Source organism: Bos taurus, chromosome 17 (assembly GCF_002263795.3).
Source record: "Bos taurus isolate L1 Dominette 01449 registration number 42190680 breed Hereford chromosome 17, ARS-UCD2.0, whole genome shotgun sequence".
NCBI classification, from domain to species: Eukaryota; Metazoa; Chordata; class Mammalia; order Artiodactyla; family Bovidae; genus Bos; species Bos taurus.
This window is the reverse complement of record NC_037344.1, coordinates 23856708-23876715: the sequence shown is the minus strand read 5'-3', so window position 1 is coordinate 23876715 and position 20008 is coordinate 23856708. Positions and strand designations below refer to the sequence as shown.

Here is a 20008-nt window from a genome sequence, read left to right as displayed (position 1 = left end):
TGATGAAAATTCTTTTATTTTTGATAGCTTTTTGAAAAATTTCATTTTTAAGTATGACACAAGTAAAATTATTGAGCCTAACATATAAAAATATTTTATTTTAAAAATATAACTGTTTCTATATTTAACTGAAGTACTTACTCCTTCAAACTTAGTTTAACCTTAAATACTTCCAAGTTCTAGTTCTCAGATTCTTTTATTTAGAATTTTCTCCTTCATATGTCCAATATAAATAATCTATCATTTTCTATGTATTGACAACACTTTCTTGTATCTTTGCTGATTATTACTCTTGTTACATTGCCTTTCTCCTATGTTGTATCCTATCTTCAAAGTCTTTAAAAAAAAAGAAAAAAAAACTCTGCTACAAAATTTTCCATGATATTCTTTGCCCTAAATAGCCTCTGTAACACTTTTCTCTCTCTCTATCCTGACTTGAATTATCCAGGCCTATTTGTTTTATACATCATCAAACCATAATTTCCACAGTATTTGTATCATTATCAATGCACACCTTATGCATAAAAGAATTTCGAGTAATTGCTACACAAATAAATTACATTTATATGTTACAGAAAACTGCAAAGAGCTTTGATCTCACAGCACATCCGACCCATGATTAATTCATTCTGCAGCAAGAAAACAACTTGCAAAAAAAGGAAAATCTGTGAATTGATTTTGGTAATGTGAACCATGTGAATTTTAGTACATGTTCACTGAATTGTTTGTAATGATGTTCTCAAATATTAGGACACTGTGAAATCAAGCACAGTAAGATGCTCAGTATTTAAATCTCACTATAGAATTATGATTTATTCATGTTTGAATATTAACTTAATAATATCTGAACATCTATATTGAAATAATTTAGTATATGCATAATTAATTACAGAGGAGGATGAGATTAGAAATTAATATTTATAAACTACAATATTTCTTGTTTCTCTGCAAATATCATCAATAAATTTGTCATAGGAAATCCATCTTGAACTAATGATTTGAAAGAGAAAAAAATCCATCCCTATTATTTCACTTCCAAGAGCAGGAAATTGTTTTAAGAAAGTAATGTAGATTTTTTTTTTAAGCTTTCATTTATGTATAATTTTGTTCTGAGTTTTGCTACATCAGTTATTCCTCCGTAACTTCTATTTGTAGAATTTATCCTCAGGTGGAAAGAAGCAATTAATTTGAAGAGGAAATACATTCAAAATCATAATTTCATAAGATGAAGTTTCTTTACTCATCTGTAAAATTGCTCCCTTTATCGAAAAAGAGAAGAGGCGTAAACAATCCAGGAGACAGCTCCATGGGGAGTGAAGATACATTCTAGAACACAACTTTAAAAATAAACACAGTAGAAAAGTGTTTCCTACCTGTAACATTTAACAAGCCTTATAGATATACATTCGAGAATACCAAATAACACAAAGGATATATATTCTTGATTCCAGTTCTGTTCTTGTTAGTTTCTAACTTCTACCTCTCATTTATTAGCCTCTTCCTTTTACTCTATTTTATACTTTAAGGATAAGAATTTTTATATATAATGAAAATAGCAGTTCTCCTATGCTTGTTTTACAGACATCAATTCCAATTCTTCCTTTCTGAGCACATACAAATCCGCACTAGTTCATTTGCTATTAATAAAAGGAAGAAATAGTACAAGTTATGAAATAAAAGAAGATACATAAATACACAAAGAAAAACCAGAACTGTATACATTATTGGGAAAGGAGGCACCTATACGCATAGGTCTGACTTCTAAATGTCCAGTGGCCAAACACAGAGCCCTTCTTTGTAAAATACATTATGTACAAATTTTATCTCATATTTTTCCCTTTAAATCCCCCCAAAACAGAGATTTATCTATATTTATTATATTAATATTGTTTACATTTATCTCTTTTAAAGCATAGTTAGGTCAATTATGCCAAACTTTTTTCAACTGAAATATATTTGACATATCACATACCAACTAAGGTGTAGATGTTAATTAGATGTATTAGCATATTGTAATATGATTCAGGTGTCTAATAAGTAGTAATTCACTACAGTTTTTATATAGATCCCCAAGGTTTTTGCTACATTTTTTTTCTATTAGCATATCATGAAAACTCACACATTTAAAATATGAATTTTAAAAATATCCCATAATTTATATCTGTGAACTTAAGTTCCAGGGAGTCAATGCAGTTTACATTTTGCAATGTAAAAATTCCCTAAAAACATTTAATAAATATAACATTTATCACATGTTAATATTTGTTTTCTTTTCTGAGTTTCTTTTCTTTTCTGCACTAAATTAAAAGATTCCTGATGTAAGGGATTATGCTTTTTATCATGGTGAATTATATGACTCAGCCAATTTTCAACTATTTTTTACCTACTAAAAATGACAATGCCATATGATTGAACTTAACATACCTATCTCCTAGGTGCCTAACTCTATTTAAGAGCAGAGTAGGTGCTCAATAAATATTTGATAGATAAATGAAAAAAATCTGTGGTAGTTTGTAAGATCCTCTGTCCATGAGATTTCCCAGGCAAGTAGACTGAGTGGTTTTCCATTTCTTTCTGCAGTATATAAGAGCTCGTGAAACTACCTGAATACATGTACTTGCATTGTTGCCCAGTTCTTATTCACTGAAAAGGAAAAGTCAAAATTAGAATTCTTGCTTGCTAGTCAGGCAATATATAAAAGAAGTGGCCATTCCCTCCCTGACTATACACACACTGCCCCTCCCCACTCCACACACACACACAGAGCCCAAGGAGTCGCACAGACTCTTTGCATACTAATTTCCATTATACACTCTACCCCTGCATGCTCAGCCAGGAAGCTTGTATTGTGTTCAATCACACATGTAAACAAAGGAGAAAAGGGTACCAATGTAGCTTCATGTAGTAAATGTCTGGATCTTTTTCCTGAATGGAGCTATCTGACTAAGTGCAGTCCTCTCTGAATTAACCTCCCACTATTCTCTGCTGCTGCTGCTGCTGCTGCTAAGTCAGGTCAGTCGTGTCCGACTCTGTGCGACCCCATAGACGGAAGCCCACTAGGCTCCCTCGTCCCTGGGATTCTCCAGGCAAGAGCACTGGAGTGGGTTTCCATTTCCTTCTCCAATGCATGAAAGTGAAAAGTGAAAGTGAAGTCGCTCAGTCGTGTCCGACTCTTAGCAACCCCATGGACTGCAGCCTACCAGGCTCCTCCATCCATGGGATTTTCCAGGCAAGAGTACTGGAGTGGGTTGCCATTGCTTTATCCGTCCACTATTCTCTACTCTCTTAGAAATCTTGTGCCCACATTAGTAATCTGCATTAAATCTTCATCCTTTTTCTTAGGGGATCTTTTCCTCTATCCTTTTCTTCTCATTGATGAAATTTCACGCCCAACTCAGAAGCCCTCTCTGGAGAGGTTGCGAGACCCAGAAAAGGCATTCCAAATTTATGTTGATGAAAAAGAAGCAATAGCATTGGGAGTGTTAATTCAAAGGTTGGGATCTGAGCCCCAGCCTGTAGCTTACTTATCCAAGAGGCTCAAGCCAACCACCCTAGGCTGGCCTCCCTGCCTTTGAAAACTTGCAGCTATTGCAATCCTGATAGAAGATGCTTTAAAACTCTCTTTTGGGGGAAAGCTACTTTTTATCAGCCACCAAGTGAAACAACTTCTAAATGGGAGAGGCCATTTATGGATTTCTGATCAAAGAATCCTCAGATATCAAGTAGTGCTGATGGAAAATCCAAGACTGACTATATCCCCTTGTGAGGTTTTTAATCTAGCCACCCTCTTGCCTACCCCCGAGGGCTCTCTCCCCTTTCAGTCTTGCCTAGAAACCTTGGACCACTGGGCAAAAACCCGGGAGGGATTGTCAGAAGATCCTCTGACCAATTCTGAGGAAATCTGGTACACGGATGGAAGCAGCTTTGTCTTGGATGGAAAAAGAAGAGCTGGATATGCAGTAGTCTCCAATTTTGAGATCATAGAGGTTAAACTTTTGCCACCAGGTACTTCAGCCCAATTAGCTGAGCTCATAGCCCTAATTTGAGCTTTAGAACTGGGAAAAGGAAAAAGAGTAGCCATTGACACTGACTCCAAGTATGCCTTTCTGGTGCCACATGCACAAGCTGCTATTTGGAAAGAAAGAGGCCACTTGAGCACCCGAGGTTCCCCAATCAAATATGGTGACAAAATCCTTAGGCTTGTGGAGGCAGTCCATCTGCCCACTGAGGTTTCAGTCTCCCACTGTAAAGGACACCAAAAAGGGAGCACAGAAGTGGCATGAGGGAACCAAGCAGCCGAGGGCAGCTAAGAGAGCAGCATTACAGAACATTTACCTAATAGGGGTTGCCATCTTAGTTCCACAGACTAATTTGCCAGAAACTTTTTCATATACTGAAGGTGAGATTCTTAAAAGCTTAGAGTGCAGGCTTTCAATAAGATCATATGGGATGGTTCCACAAGGAGGGACTCCTTTTTCTGCCTGGGAACCTCCAATAAAGTCGGTTCGCTCCTTACATGCCATCACTCATTTAGGTGAAAAGGCCCTCCAAAGATTACTATAAAGGTCCTTCAGAAGAACAGGCCTCCAAACGACTATAAGCCAAGTGGTCTCCTCTTGTCCCATTTGCCAATTAAATAACCCCCAAGGAGCTCGAAGACCCCAGCTGGCCCAGCCTGTCCAATGACGTGGGACCTACCCAGGAGAGGACTGGCAGATGGACTTCACCCAGATGCCAGTTTCTCAAGGGCATAAATACCTATTAGTCATGACAGATACATTCACAGGATGGATTGAAGGCTTTCCCACCCAGACTGAGAAGGCCGAGGAGGTGGTAAAAAACAACAACAAGAACAACAACAACAAAAAAACCTGCTCCATGAAATCATTTCAAGATTTCATCTGCCCAGGTCATTACAAAGTGACGATGGGACATCATTTACTTATAAGGTTACCCAAGGGGTCTCTAAAGCATTGAGCATACTTATTATCTCCATTGTGCCTGGGAGCCTCAGTCTTCAAGAGAAGTAGAAAGAGCCAACCAATTCTTAAAATCAGGGATAAAAAAGATAATCCAGGAGAGCTCCCTGGGATAGATGGCGGCTTTACCAATAGCTATCCTCTGCACCCGCATTGCCCCTAAGGGACAGGTTGGTCTTAGTCCTTATGAGATGGTATATGGGAGACATTTTGTTTATGCCAATGACCTTTTCCTAGATCCAGGGGCTCAGATCCTCTGGTCTTATATCATGACCATAGGACAATTCCAACAGGATATAGGCTTTTGGTGTGTCAACCTAGACCCAAAAGATTCTCAAGAGTTACTGCTATATGCTTCAGGAACTCAAGTCCTAATTAAAGTCTGGAAAGATGGATCCCCAAAGGCTCAACTTCAGCCAACATGGAAGGGCCCCACTCTGTAATACTTTCTACCCCCCGCCCCCACCCCAACCCCACAGCAGTCAAAATACCAGAAAACAACTCCTGGATTTACTACTCACAAGTCAAGACGTGGAAGTAAACAGAAGAGGACACTCAATACACCTATGAGCCCCTGGGAGATCTCAGACACCTATTCAGAACTACAAAAAAATGTCATTCTAATAAACACCCTCAAAATTAAATTTCACTGGATAAGATTTCTCAGGATAGTTCAAAAGAGCTAGCACAGCTTGGCAGGGGTTGTACTCCAAAACAGACAAGAGCTAGATTTTCTGATTCCAGAACAAGGAGGGATTTGAGCCACTTGGATGAGACATGCTGTTTCTGGGTAACTACCTCCAGTTAAGTTAAAGAAAGTCTCACAGTCCTCAAGAAAAACATTCAGATCCTACAGGATCTCAAAGAATGAGCTGGAGTGTTCTTGCGGTGGCTACAATCTCTCTTTGGGCATCCTCCTGGTGATGGGAAATTTGTAGTTGGCTAATGCTCAGACTGTAAAACGTCTGCCTGCAATGTGGGAGACCCGGGTTCGATCCCCGAGTCAGGAAGATCCCCTGGAGAAGGAAATGGCAACCCACTCCAGTACTCTTGCCTAGAAAATTCCATGGATGGAGGAGCCTGGTGGTCTACAGTCCATGGGGTCACATAGAGTCGGACACGACTGAGTGACTTTGCTTTGCTTTAATGCCCTACTAGTTTCTGTCATTACCATATTAATGCTGCTTATGATTGCTCTATGTATTATCAATAGTCTAACCCATTTTGTCTCTGCCGAGGTCAACAAGCTACAACATGTGCCAGTTCAACAACGATATATAAAACTACAGCCAACCACAGAAAATATCACTCACCCTTAGATGGACACCGCTATAAGGACTGAGAGGCTTGAGACTAGCAAGAGGGGGAGGCCCAATGCCTCTCACAGTCCCAGGTCAGCAGGAAGTAGCCAGAGGGACCTCAAAGCCCCTACTCCCAAAGAATTGAGCCTCCCATCTCTTGAGGGGGGAATGTTAGATAGTTAGAATAGGTAAAGGGAGTCCTGAATGGCAGGGGCTAAAACACAAAGAAGGGAAAACCCCGCGAAAATAGAACAAAGAAAGATCCGAGGACTGGAGTGAGAACCTCAGGGAAAACAAACAGCCCTCCTGGCTAGCCCAGTTTACATAGGGCAGGCTCAGGGGGAAGAGAAAAAACATATAAAAAGAGGAGCCAAAATTGGGGCACGGCTTCTCTTCATTTCAAGGTCTTTTGGGCCGGCATGCCTTCATGCCTCAAGGATGTATTTTCCTTTGCTTTCTAAATAAAAGTGAGCTGTAATACAGAGCTGTAACACTAGTCTGTGCAAGGGCTGTAACACTGGTCCATCCATCACTTCAAATTTTTGTTGCAATGAGACAGAACTGAGGAAATTATCAACTCCCCCGACAAATCATACCAAATTTATTTAATCTAGTCACTCTCCCATTCTTGATAATTATTTGCTCCCAATAAGTATTTTGCTATTTTCCTCCTTTCTCAAATCCCCTTTCTAAATTTATTCAGAATATAAATTCTTCTCACTTTGACTTCTATCACTTTGGTCTAGGACACACCATCTCTCATGTGGATACTGTTGTAACCTCATACTTCTTTCCAACTGCTATGCTCTGAATGTTTGTGTTCCCTAAAGTTCATATGGTGAAACTTCACACCCATTGTGAAGTCATTAAGAGGAGGAGGTGGGCCCTTTGGGAGGGAATTAGGTCATTAGTTCCCTCATAAAAGATGCCTAAGAGAGCTCCCTTGATCATTCTGGCATGTGAGGATATAATGAGAAGTTGGAAGTCTACCACTACGAAAAGGGCTCTGCTATCAATCATGCTGGGATGTGATTGTGGGCTTCCAGCATCAGAACTGTGAGCAATGTTTCTGTTATGTATAAGCCACCCTGTCTATGATATTTTGTTATAGAAACCTAAGCACACTAAGACATCAATTTCTCTCCCAAATATCTTTTTTCAACCCAGAAGATATTACTATAACATAAAAATATAAATAATAAATATAAATCTTATTCCTATTAATCCATTTAATGTTTCTCTACTAAATGGGGTAAATTCCAAAGTCTTTTGACAGTCTACAAGACTCTATATAATTGGATGAATCTTTATTTTTTGGCCTCTCTCTACTCTCAGTTTTGTTCTCTCTGTTCCAGCCATACTAGGTCCCTTTCGAAGGATCTCTGCCATAGTTACTTTCTATACTTGAGGTTATCTTCCTTCAGGTATTTTAGTGGCTAAATTTCTCACCTTATCTTTTCATGAAAGGCTATACAGTAACAATTTCTTTTTAATTTGGGGTAGACTTACAATATTATATTAGTTTCAGGTGTACAGCAAAGTGATTCTATATCTTTATACATTTTGTACCATACAAAGTTATTATATTGTTTACTCTATTTCCTGTGCTGTACATTTCTGTGACTTATTTTATAGCTGGTAGTTCATATGTCTTAATAATCTTCACCTATTTTACCCATCTCCCCACTCACCTTCCTACTGGCAACAACTAGTTTGTTCACGGTACTTATGAATCTGTCTCATTTTTTTAATATTTTTTTTTGTTTTGTTAGATTTCACATATAGGTAAGAACACAGTATTTGTCCTTCCCTGTCTGACTTATTTCATTTAGCCTAATACTCTTTGGTTCTATCAATGTACTTGCAAATGGAAAGATTTCATTATTTTTATCGCTGGGTAATACTTCATTTTATGCACACACACACACATACATACCACCATATATATGTGAAAGCACTCTTTTTATGCCTCTGCTGTTAAGGCAAAGCTCCCTGAAACTCTTTTCTCTATGTGCTCAATTGGTTTAAAATAAGGCAATCAATATTATGATATTTTGCTCCATCATGTTATTTTTTTTAGTTACTCCTTAAATGAAAACAAAATACTACATATATATATATACACACACACATATATACATATACACATACATATATACACATCACTTCTTTATACATTCACTTGTCAGTGAGTACTTAGATTGCTTCCATATCTTGGCTACTGTAAATTACAATGAACACTGGGATTCATATATCGCTTCAAATAAGTGACTGTTTTCTTCAGAAAAATACCTAGAAGTAGAATTAATGGCTGCTGCTGGATAATATGGTAATTATATTTTTATTATTTATTTATTTTATTTTTTAACTTTACAATATTGTATATGTAGTAAAACCAATACTATATTATAAGGTAATTCTATTTTTAATTTTAATTTTTAGAGGAACCTCCATGTTGTTTGCCATAGTAGTTGTACTAATTTACATTCCCACTAACAGTACACAGGGGTACACCTTTCTCCTCATCCTTGACAACACTTGTTGTCAATTCTTGTCTTTGCAATGACAGCCAATATAACAGGTGTGAGGTAGTATCTCACTATGGTTTTGATATGCACTCTGTGATGATGAGTGATATTAATGCCAGGACCCAGAGCTGGGTTGTTCAATGTGGGGCTTGGGCCCATGTTCCTTAGGGAGAACCTCCAAGCCTATGTTATTCCCTTCTTTTAGGTCATCCATCCAGGATGTGGGTCTGGATAACATGATACTGTTTTATATCCTTAATTGTGGTAGAGCTGTTCAGCTAGCCTTCAAGTCATTCTCAGAGAGGGTCATTCTCTATGTTGTTGTAGTTTTTGTGTGTCCATGAGAGCTGATGGGCTCAGGGTATTCCTACTCTGCCATCTTGATTTCTCCTCTCTATTTTATTTGTTGCCCAATGACCTAATTTTTAAGTACAAACCCATGTTCAGTTTTATTGATCCCCCTTATATGTTTTATTTTTCCATATTATTGTGTTATTTATAACACACTGGTTTATTATGCTATTACTAGTTTATTATGCTACTATCAATTTTATTTTTCTCTTTTCCACTTAACCAATATAATAAAACTTCTGTTTTTAACTTTTATATCTGAAAAGCCTAGAACAGACCCTGATAAAATAATACTTAAATAGCTGATGACATAATGAATTAATTAGTAAAATCTATCCCTCTACATTTGCTCACAATCCCATGTATCTTATCACCCACTGATTGTGTTAAATTTTGTACTAAATTTTGTATCTGTTCCATTCTGTATCTTCTATTTCTCCCTTTGTGTTCATTCTCATAGCCATTTACAGCTCAAGTGTTCATAAGCTTAAAAATAACTCAGCTTTTACCTTAAGCCAACTTTATCTTCAGTATTAGCATTATCCTATACGATGATATCAAAATTCTTTAGAGAAATATCAATAACTGTTGACTCCATTTCCTCATACTTAAACCTCTATTCCTACTACTTGAATTGAACCTCTTCATATTTATCTGGAACACTTTTTACCATGATTTCTAAACCAAAAGTTCTTGAGTGTCCTATCACACTCCCATCCATTTCAGGGGAAGCTTTCTACACTACACTATTAGTATTTGAGCCTTCCAGAAATCTGCCCTAGACCCTCGCACATAATCACCCTTCACTTTCTCCCTAGATATCTTGTCCACCCCATATCTTCAACTGTACCAGATACTAACACCTTCTGAATTCATATCTCCCTCTCTCCTGAAGTCTGGGGACCACATTTTCCACAAAAATGCACCAAAGCTGTCTAAAACATGTTAAAACTAAATATTCATCTTCTCTGCAAACCTCTGCTCTTTCCTCTATATTTCCTATCATAATATACCATATAACCAATCATGAGCTCTAATGTTAAATCAGTGAGAACTGTCAACTCTACATCTTTAATTACCTTGTGACCATTACCACTATCTTTCTCTGTGACTATCATTTCCTTATTGGATAATTTTTTTTTCTCACTATAAGTCATGATACAATTCTATAAAGAGTTGTCTTAAACAATCAAAACTTATCACTATATTCTCCAATTAAATTATTTTCAGTTCAGTTGCTCAGTCATGTCCAACTCTTTGAAACCCCATGGATTGCAGCACGCCAGGCCTCCCTGTCCATCACCAACTCCCGGAGTTCACTCAAACTCACGTCCATTGAGTCGGTGATGTCATCCACCCATCTCATCCTCTGTCGTCCCCTTTTCCCCCTGCCCACAATCCCCCTCAGCATCAGAGTCTTTTCCAATGAGTTAACTCTTCACATGAGGTGGCCAAAGTACTGGAGTTTCACCTTTAGCATCATTCCTTCCAAAGAACACCCAGGGCTGATCTCCTTTAGAATGGACTGGCTGGATCTCCTTGCAGTCCAAGGGACTCTCAAGAGTCTTCTCCAACACCACAGTTCGCAAGCATCAATTCTTTGGTGCTCAGCTTTCTTCACAGTCCAACTCTCGCATCCATACATGACCACTGGAAAGACCATAGCCTTGACTAAATGGACCTTTGTTGGCCAAGTAATGTCTCTGCTTTTCAATATGCTATCTAGATTGGTCATAACTTTTCTTCCAAGGAGTAAGCGTCTTTTAAGTTCATGGCTGCAGTCACAATCTGCAGAGATTTTGGAGCCAAAAAAGATAAAGTCTGACACTGTTTCCACTGTTTCCCCATCTATTTCCCATGAAGTGATGGGACTGACACCACCCTTATGGCAAAAGTGAAGAGGAACTAAAAAGCCTCTTGATGAAGGTGAAAGAGGAGAGTGAAAAAGTTGGCTTAAAACTCACCATTCAGAAAATGAAGATCATGGCATCTGGTCCCATCACTTCATGGGAAATAGATGGGGGAACAGTGGAAACAGTGTCAGACTTTATTTTTGGGGGCTCCAAAATCACTGCAGATGGTGACTGCAGCCATAAACTTAAAAGACGCTTACTCCTTGGAAGAAAAGTTATGACCAACCTAGATAGCATATTGAAAAGCAGATACATTACTTTGCCAACAAAGGTCCGTCTAGTCAAGGCTATGGTTTTTCCAGTGGTATGTATGGATGTGAGAGTTGGATTGTGAAGAAGGCTGAGCACCGAAGAATTGATGCCTTTGAATTGCGGTGTTGGAGAAGACTCTTGAGAGTCCTTTGGACTGCAAGGAGATCCAACCAGTCCATTCTGAAGGAGATCAGCCCTGGGATTTCTTTGGAAGGAATGATGCTAAAGCTGAAACTCCAGTACTTTGGCCACCTCATGTAAAGAGTTGACTCATTGGAAAAGACTCTGATGCTGGGAGGGATTGGGGGCAGGAGAAGAAGGGGACGACAGAGGATGAGATGGCTGGATGGCATCACTGACTCGATGGATGTGAGTTTGAGTGAACTCTGGGAGTTGGTGATGGACAGGGAGGCCTGGCATGCCGCGATTCATGGGATTTCAAAGAGTCAGACACGACTGAGCGACTGAACTGAACTGAACTGAACTGAGACCAGATGCTATGATCTTAGTTTTCTGAATGTTGAGCTTTAAGCCAACTTTTTCACTCTCCTCTTTCACTTTCATCAAGAGGCTTTTTAGTTCCTCTTTACTTTCTGCCATAAGGGTGGTGTCATCTGCATATCTGAGGTTATTGATATTTCTCCCAACAATCTTGATTCCAGCTTGTGCTTCTTCCAGCTCAGCGTTTCTCATGATGTGCTCTGCATAGAAGTTAAATAAGCAGGGTGACAATATACAGCCTTGACGTACTCCTTTTCCTATTTGGAACAGTCTGTTGTTTCATGTCCAGTTCTAACTGTTGCTTCCTGACCTGCATATAGGTTTCTCAAGAGGCAGGTCAGGTGCTCTGGTATTCCCATCTCTTTCAGAATTTTCCACAGTTTATTGTGATCCACACAGTCAAAGGCTTTGTCATAGTCAATAAAGCAGAAATAGATGTTTTTATGGAACTCTCTTGCTTTTTCCATGATCCAGCGGATGTTGGCAATTTGATCTCTGGTTCCTCTGCCTTTTCTAAAACCAGCTTGAACATCTGGAAGTTCATGGTTCACGTATTGCTGAAGCCTGGCTTGGAGAATTTTGAGCATTACTTTACTAGCACGCGAGATGAGTGCAATTGTGCAGTAGTTTGAGCATTCTTTGGCATTGCCTTTCTTTTAGTGACTCCATATTTCCCAGTTAGTGTAATGTAAAGGATCATTTAGATTAGAATCGGTTCTCTGCTTCAGTTTCAAGTCTCATTTTTCTTAATTACCTATACTCCTCCTTACAGTGTTTCTCTCATTCTGAACTATTTGCTGCTGCTGCTGCTACTAAGTCACTTCAGTCATGTCCGACTCTGTGCGACCACAGAGACGGCAGCCCACCAGGCTCCACCACCCCTGGGATTCTCCAGGCAAGAACACTGGAGTGGGTTGCCATTTCCTTCTCCAATGCAGGAAAGTGAAAAGTGAAAGTGAAGTCGCTCAGTTGTGTCCGGCCCTCAGCGACCCCATGGTCTGCAGCCTTCCAGGCTCTTCCATACATGGGATTTTCCAGGCAAGAGTACTGGAGTGGGGTGCCATTGCCTTCTCTGAACTACTTGCAGATTCCTGGATATAACAGATTTCTTCACTCTTAACTCTGGTCCTTAGCACATAATCTTGCCTCTTATGTGATATATTTTCCTCAACATATAAAATCTCCCCTGGTACTCTCCACCCATATTTTCATTGAATTTACACATTTACCTTCACGTCTTAGATTAGACTTTGTATTAATTGTGAATTCTAAGTGAGTTTTTCTTCTTTATACTACTGTATCACACTGTGTTTATTGTTGACATCACTTTTCACATTAATTATAATCACTATATGAAATGTGTTCTTTCTCTAAACTGACAAAGCAAGCAGAAAATGTACATATGTGTAGTTCTCATACATTACCTGGCACATTCGCTTTTTGTTAACTTAAAAAGTTAGTATGGTGATTTTTATGCTTCAGGTATAATAAATTAATCTTCATAAAAATACTATGATTTAGGTGGCATTATTATTGTAATTTCATGGATGAGAAAACTGAAGCTGAGAAAAGTTAAGAAACTACGAAAGATCAAACAGTTATAAACTGGTAAAGCTAAGAATCGATGCTTTTGAACTGTGGTATTGGAGAAGACTTGAGAGTCCCTTGGACAGCAAGGATATCAAACCAGTCACTCCTAAAGGAAATCAACCTTGAATATTCATTGGAAGGACTGATGCTGAAGCTCCAATACTTTGGCCACCTGATATGAAAAGCTGCCTCATTGGAAAAGACTCTGATGCTGGGAAAGATTGAAGGCAAAAGGAGAAGAGTGTGGCAGAGGATGAGATGGCATGACTCAGTGGACATGAATTTGAACAAACTCTGGGAGATAGTGAAGGCCAGGGAAGTCTACAGTGCTGCAGTCCAGGGGGTCACAAAGGGTCAGACCTAACTTACAGACTGAACAACAAAAATAAAGGTTAAATATTATTGCCATGAAATTATTACTCAATCAATGAAAATATGAATAACTTGGGGAATAAGTGCATGAATTTTCCTTTCCCCAGATCACCAGGTATTTGTTACCAGTAACTGGGGTATACGTTTTACAATTCAGTCTGTGTTTTCTTTGGATGATTTTTGTTTTCTCCAGAAAGTTACTCAGTCTCTCACGCAAACATATTCTGGTAATCCATATGCCAGTATGTGTCTTAATCTGAAGAGTAGACACAATTGACAAAAATGAGACATTGGTTACACTAAGTTGAAGAGGCCCCTTAATAACTTGAAGAGGCTTTTTCTGTGAACAGTTGTACAGATTGTGTCCACAACAAGGGCCTCTGGCCAACGGGGCTAAAATCCAGCCCAGAATGTACTGTCATTTTGGAGGAAGAAATGACATTTTAACTAATTAATTTTTCCAGCAAGCAGGGGTACATTTTCCAATTAGTCTGCCAAATTGGGTGTTTTTTTTTTTTTTTCCCTAATTCTAATTATTTTCTATTTTTTCTTTTTTTAAACAAAGTCATCACTAGCAGTCATCACTAGACATATGCTAGCAGACAGCCTGCCCAGGAGGGTTTAGACATTTAAGTATATATTCTTTTCTAAGCCATATGATTTTATCAAATTTCCTCAACATTATTTTTCTCATCTGAAGAATGGAGGTAATAAAATCTAAATCAAAGTTTTGTTAAGAATATTGAATGATATAATTCATACACATCACCAATACTTTATGTTGCATACAGTAATTACTCCATAAATATTGGATTTTATGTTAAAATTTTTATTCCATTTAATATCATTATTATTTCTTCTTAAAATTTTTCTTATAATGATTGCATCTTCTTTGGATTCTGATAGCTAATGAAGCTTAGTGAGATAAAACAACCTTTGAAATTTTGTTGGAACAAGTGTTAAGACAGCAATCTTGAACACCATTCCCTAAATATTAGAATATAAGAAAAACTGTTTATGCATGTACATTTTCTACTCAAAGTTATCAGAAGTACTATTAAAATTACAGAATTACTCTTGTCATACAAAATAAAAGATGTTTCAGCATAAAGTGTAGTAAAAAGTGAAGGTACTTTCTGTTCCTAACTTGGCAAATTCAGATACATTTATGAACACTATGTTATAAACTGTTCTAGACCAAGGGCAACCATCGAGATGAATCTGCAGCAAAGTCTCAGGTTATGTAACTTATTCGTGTTATATGGTAAGCTGAATAATTCCTCAAAAATGTCTAGGACTTACTCGTAGGTGACTATGTTACCTTAAGTGGTAAAAGAGACTGGCAGCTTTGAAAAAATTAAATATCACAGGTTAAAGAGATTATCCTAAACTATCTGGGTGGGTCAAACTCAGTCACAAATATCCTTACAAGTCGGGGTCAGTAGAATAAAATATGACAGTGGAATCAAAGGGATAGAGTGATGCTAACTAGAATATCACCAGTCAAGGACTGAAGATGACTTCTAAACACCAACAAAGGCAGGGAAACACATCTCCCCTAAAGCCTCCAGATGGAACAGACCATCTAACACCTTGAGTTTAGTCAAGTAAAATTGATTTTGGATTTCTGACTTCCTAAACTATAAAGATAATAAATTTTTATTGTTTTAAGCTACTAAATGTGTTTTAATTTGTTATAGTAGCAATAAGAAACTAATATAGGCAGGTGATCTTAGAACAGTGAGTGGGGAATTGAGATAGGAAAAGAGGAAAAATCAGTATCATCATCAATTAAATATATATATACATATATAGTCTTTTGGATAAATTTGAGAATGGTGTGGAATATATAGATACCTCTGAAATTCTCTACTCCTTACCAAAATATGAAAAATCTGGGGATTTTATATACAAATTTCCATCAGTCATCTTTTTAGGGCTAATTCTGAAAGTATTAGTTTCCTGTCACTTCTGGACTGCAATGTGGGCCGATAAAGCAGAGTCTAGCGGCCAGAGAGAACCCATGGGCAAAGCACTGCAGTGCTGATGCCTGGAAGTCTACCTGTTGTGCACGGAAGCACAATTAAGAGGATGGAAACAGGACACTGATAGCATCTACAGAGGTTTCAAATCCGTGTTTACTCATGGTGAGTGAACTAGAAAACGCAATGAAATTAAGAACTGCTTATTTGTTTTAGTGTTGCTTACACACATCTTTGAAATATGATGCACTAAAGTAAGCCAAATAATTCTTTTTGAAATTAGCAATCTAAAGGGAAAAGTGAAGTATTATCCTTAGTAAAACTGAATAATCTATCTGAAATTTAAACATTCAAAGATTGGCCAAACATATCATCATGTACACCTTATCAAAACATGAACCTAAAATCAGATTGCTTTAATATTAACCTTCTCAAAAAGTGCCTCACAGAAAGAAATTAAGTTACCAACTTCACACAAATAATATTTTAAATATTAAATTGGTCTTTATGCTGCAGTAAATTCTGTTCAGTTCATTTCAGTCTCTCAGTCGTGTCCGACTCTTTGCGACCTCATGAATCGCAGCACGCCAGGCCTCCCTGTCCATCACCAACTCCCGGAGTTCACTCAGACTTACGTCCTTTGAGTCAGTGATGCCATCCAGCCATCTCATCCTCTGTCGTCCCCTTCTCCAATCCCTCCCAGCATCAGAGTCTTTTCCAATGAGTCAACTCTTCACATGAGGTGGCCAAAGTACTGGAGTTTCAGCTTTAGCATCATTCCTTCCAAAGAAATGCCAGGGCTGATTTCCTTCAGAATGGACTGGTTGGATCTCCTTGCAGTCCAAGGGATACCTACTTAACAAATATGAGTTTGGGGCCCACAGTTGAATGATTTATTGATCACTCATTCATTTTATATTGAAGAAACATTTTTAAAACACATATTATGCACTAGACACAACTCTAGGTACTGGAGATGTAGAGCTTACACTATAGAAAATACAGACAATAAAAAAATACATAATTAAACATATAATATGTAAAAGTGATCAGTTTCATAGAGAAAGATAAAACCGTAACAGTGGACATAAAGTTCCAGGAGTAGGAGGAGATATAAAAAATGTAAGTGTTGTTTAAAGAAGTTTTTTATGAGTATAGTTTAAGGGACAGTTGAGATTGGATTTAAACATTTGATATTTGTCAAAGAGTAAATGTTATTGAAAACCACAGACTATAAGAAATAGGCAAATAGATCAAGTACATATAGAATATGATATCTGAGGACAGAATTCTGCAGCAACCAAGATTTTATATGTTGGGGAAATGAGAAAACTCAGCAGTGAGATGGAGAAGCAGCAGTAACAGAAATGGAACAAACAACAGAATTAGGACAAAGAGTAGTATACTTAAAGCCAAGTTAAAAATGAAAAGAGTCTTAAGGAGAAGTGAGAGACCTCTTGTATGAAATATTGATTTTCTACAAAGGATGAACACTATGCAATGGATTTACCAATGTGCAATGGACATAAATTTGGGAAAACTCCAGGAGATACTGAAGGACAGAGGAGCCTGATGTGCTGCAGTCCTTGGGGTCTCAAAGAGTCAGACATGACTTCATCACTGAACAGCAAGGAACAAGTTTAATGGTGCTCTTCAAAAGACCTGTTTTGTTGAAAAGAGGAGGGGCACAGGCTTACTGGAGAGGTTTTAACAAAATGCCAGGAAGGGACCTGTCCTTCAGTTCTATATCATATATTCTTCACTGTAATTTCACTCATTAAACTCTTCTCTAGTGGATACCATATAATTCATATTCCTTTTTGGAGACAATTCTGTCTTTTTCATCCATTCCTTTTGTGTGACCCATCAACTATCTCTCATAGATATTATCATATCTATTTTGAAATTATGAACTTCTGATTTCAGTGTTATTTCCTATCTTTGGTATTGGTTAAATTCCTTTGAATTCAAGCTGGGGTGAAGATCCCACTTTACTTTCTTTCATGTCTTTCTCTATGAATCTATGTATGCTGGAGCAGGGATATACTAATGTTAACTTAGTAAAATGTTTTAATTATTTTTCTCTTTTTACACTATTTTTAAATGAGAGCTGTATTATTATTTACATTGAAATGTCTTAAAACAGTAGACAATTCAAAATGGGCTAAGTATAGATGTTTGGGGTAATTAATTTGGATGCAGTTTGTGTATGTCTTATTCTGCTTTCACCCCTAGGTATATTTAATGAAAATACACCTTCACTTTGGTAGTATATTGTGTGCTATGTACATTTCCTCTGAATCTCTGATATCATCATTCTTTAGTAGCATTCATACTTTACTGCTACCATACTTATGAAGAACACCTTCCCCTCTGTGTTCCTTTTTCCTTTCCCAGAAGTAATGTCTATCCAAGAATGACAATAGTTTATTCTTTGATCCACTGGATCTCAGAACTATTTTGGCTATTTTATAATCAATGTAAATTGCATCACTGACTTAATGGACATGAGTTTGAGCAAACTCTGGGAGCTGGTGATGGACAGACAGGGAAGCCTGGAGAGCTGCAGTCCATGCGGTCGCAAAGAGCTGGACATGACTGAGTGACTGAACTGAACTGAATCAATGTAAAAACTCTCTCCTGGGATGTGTGTGTGTGTGTATGTGCTCCGTAGCTCAGTTGTGTCTGACACTTTGCAGCTATATAACAATAATCCATCAGGCTCCTCTGCCAATGGAATTTTCCAGGCAAGAATACAAGAGTGGGGTGCCATTTCCTACTCCAGGGGTTCTTCCTGATGAGGAATAGAACTCCTGTCTCTTGCATCTCTTGCATTGGCAGGAAGATTCTTTACCACTAGCACAGTCTGGGAAGCCTTCTCTTAGGATAACCCTTGTTATTGCTTTCTGTTCTCCACCATGAGGATTCTACTCCTCTCTCTCCTGCCCAATCCCTACCTAGTTCTACACTCTTTCTTAGACTTAACAGAAAACTCTGCTCGTCAGATATCTGTATTTCCCCACATACACAGAAGCTACAGTTTGTTGTATGCTTTGCTGATAAGTATAGGCTATAGGAGTATAGGCTATGGGTGGTTTGATTGTATTTGTTTTCTGTTTGGACTTATATGTGGGCATTTTTTCTTTTTTTTTTTTTTGTTTTGTTTTTGGTTAAGAACATGTAGAGAAATTTGTTGATTTCCATAATCACCAGGATAGTTAAAACTGCCTCTCAATGTAGTATTGTTAGTCCTTCCTCCTACCAATAAATATTGATATAGATAAAAAATTTGTTGAAAGACTGGGAGGACATTACTCTGGCTTATTAAAGATCATATCCAATTTTAAATAAACAAAACTTGGAACTTATAGTCTATGAATCTAAAGAATTCAAAAGAATAGTAACAAGCAAAAAGAAACAACTATGTATAAATGGAAAGAAACAACTCTTTCTTTGTTGAGAAAAATGGGGATTTTCAAAACAACTGTTACATCAAAGACATATTAAAGAACACTACAAAGAATTCAAGTTAACTTTCACAGTAATAAGTTTTAATAATCTGCACAAATATAGTAATCATACACTTGAATAAATGGCTGTGGGGAGCAATGTGGAAGTTCATTTCTGGAAATCATCAAAGATAAAAGTAGCATTTTTTTTGTTTTTATGGGAGACTTAAATGAAATATTTCCTGACCAAGAAGAAATGAGATATTTTACTTTTCAGTGTTCCTTTCAGCCATAACATCAGTCTCTATGATCCAACTGTATTTCTCACCTATTACCTTGATAGCTTTATTCTTTTTGGTATTATGTCCCTTTCTTTTTTCTATCGTAAGAGGAGAAAGATACAACGTGGAGTCCTTATACCTTCCCATATACTACTTCTGAAGAAAAATAAAAGCTGAAGGGGTTGGGGAAATACTATAGAAGTATTGAGCAGCTGGAAACAAGAACACAATTTCTGCAAATGTTCACAGCTTCAATTTCATACTTAATTTATCTATATGACTCAACAAAATCACTTAACCACACAAAAATACTTAACATTTGGAATTAGAAAATTACTGCACTAATATCATTAGTAAGAACTATCATCAGCAACATGGAAAACACTCAAATATCTCTAATCCAGAAAATTTTAATTACCCAGCTATGCTAAAAGTAACAAAATCATTTTCCTAGCTGCTTTTCTACTGCTTGTAAAATCAACCCTTGAGAACAATGGTAAGTTAAATGC

At 37.5% G+C, this 20008-nt stretch overlaps 1 long non-coding RNA gene across 2 annotated transcripts in view; it reads left to right on the top strand.

Moving 5' to 3' along the window:
* Positions 1–7149: 7149 nt before the first annotated feature.
* LOC132342587 (uncharacterized) overlaps positions 7150–20008 on the top strand; it is a 256069-nt gene continuing 243210 nt past the window's right edge. For both annotated transcript variants that reach the window (XR_009491010.1, XR_009491009.1), the window contains exon 1: positions 7150–7336. This is a non-coding gene — a long non-coding RNA (uncharacterized lncRNA). The remainder of the gene's footprint in view (positions 7337–20008) is intronic.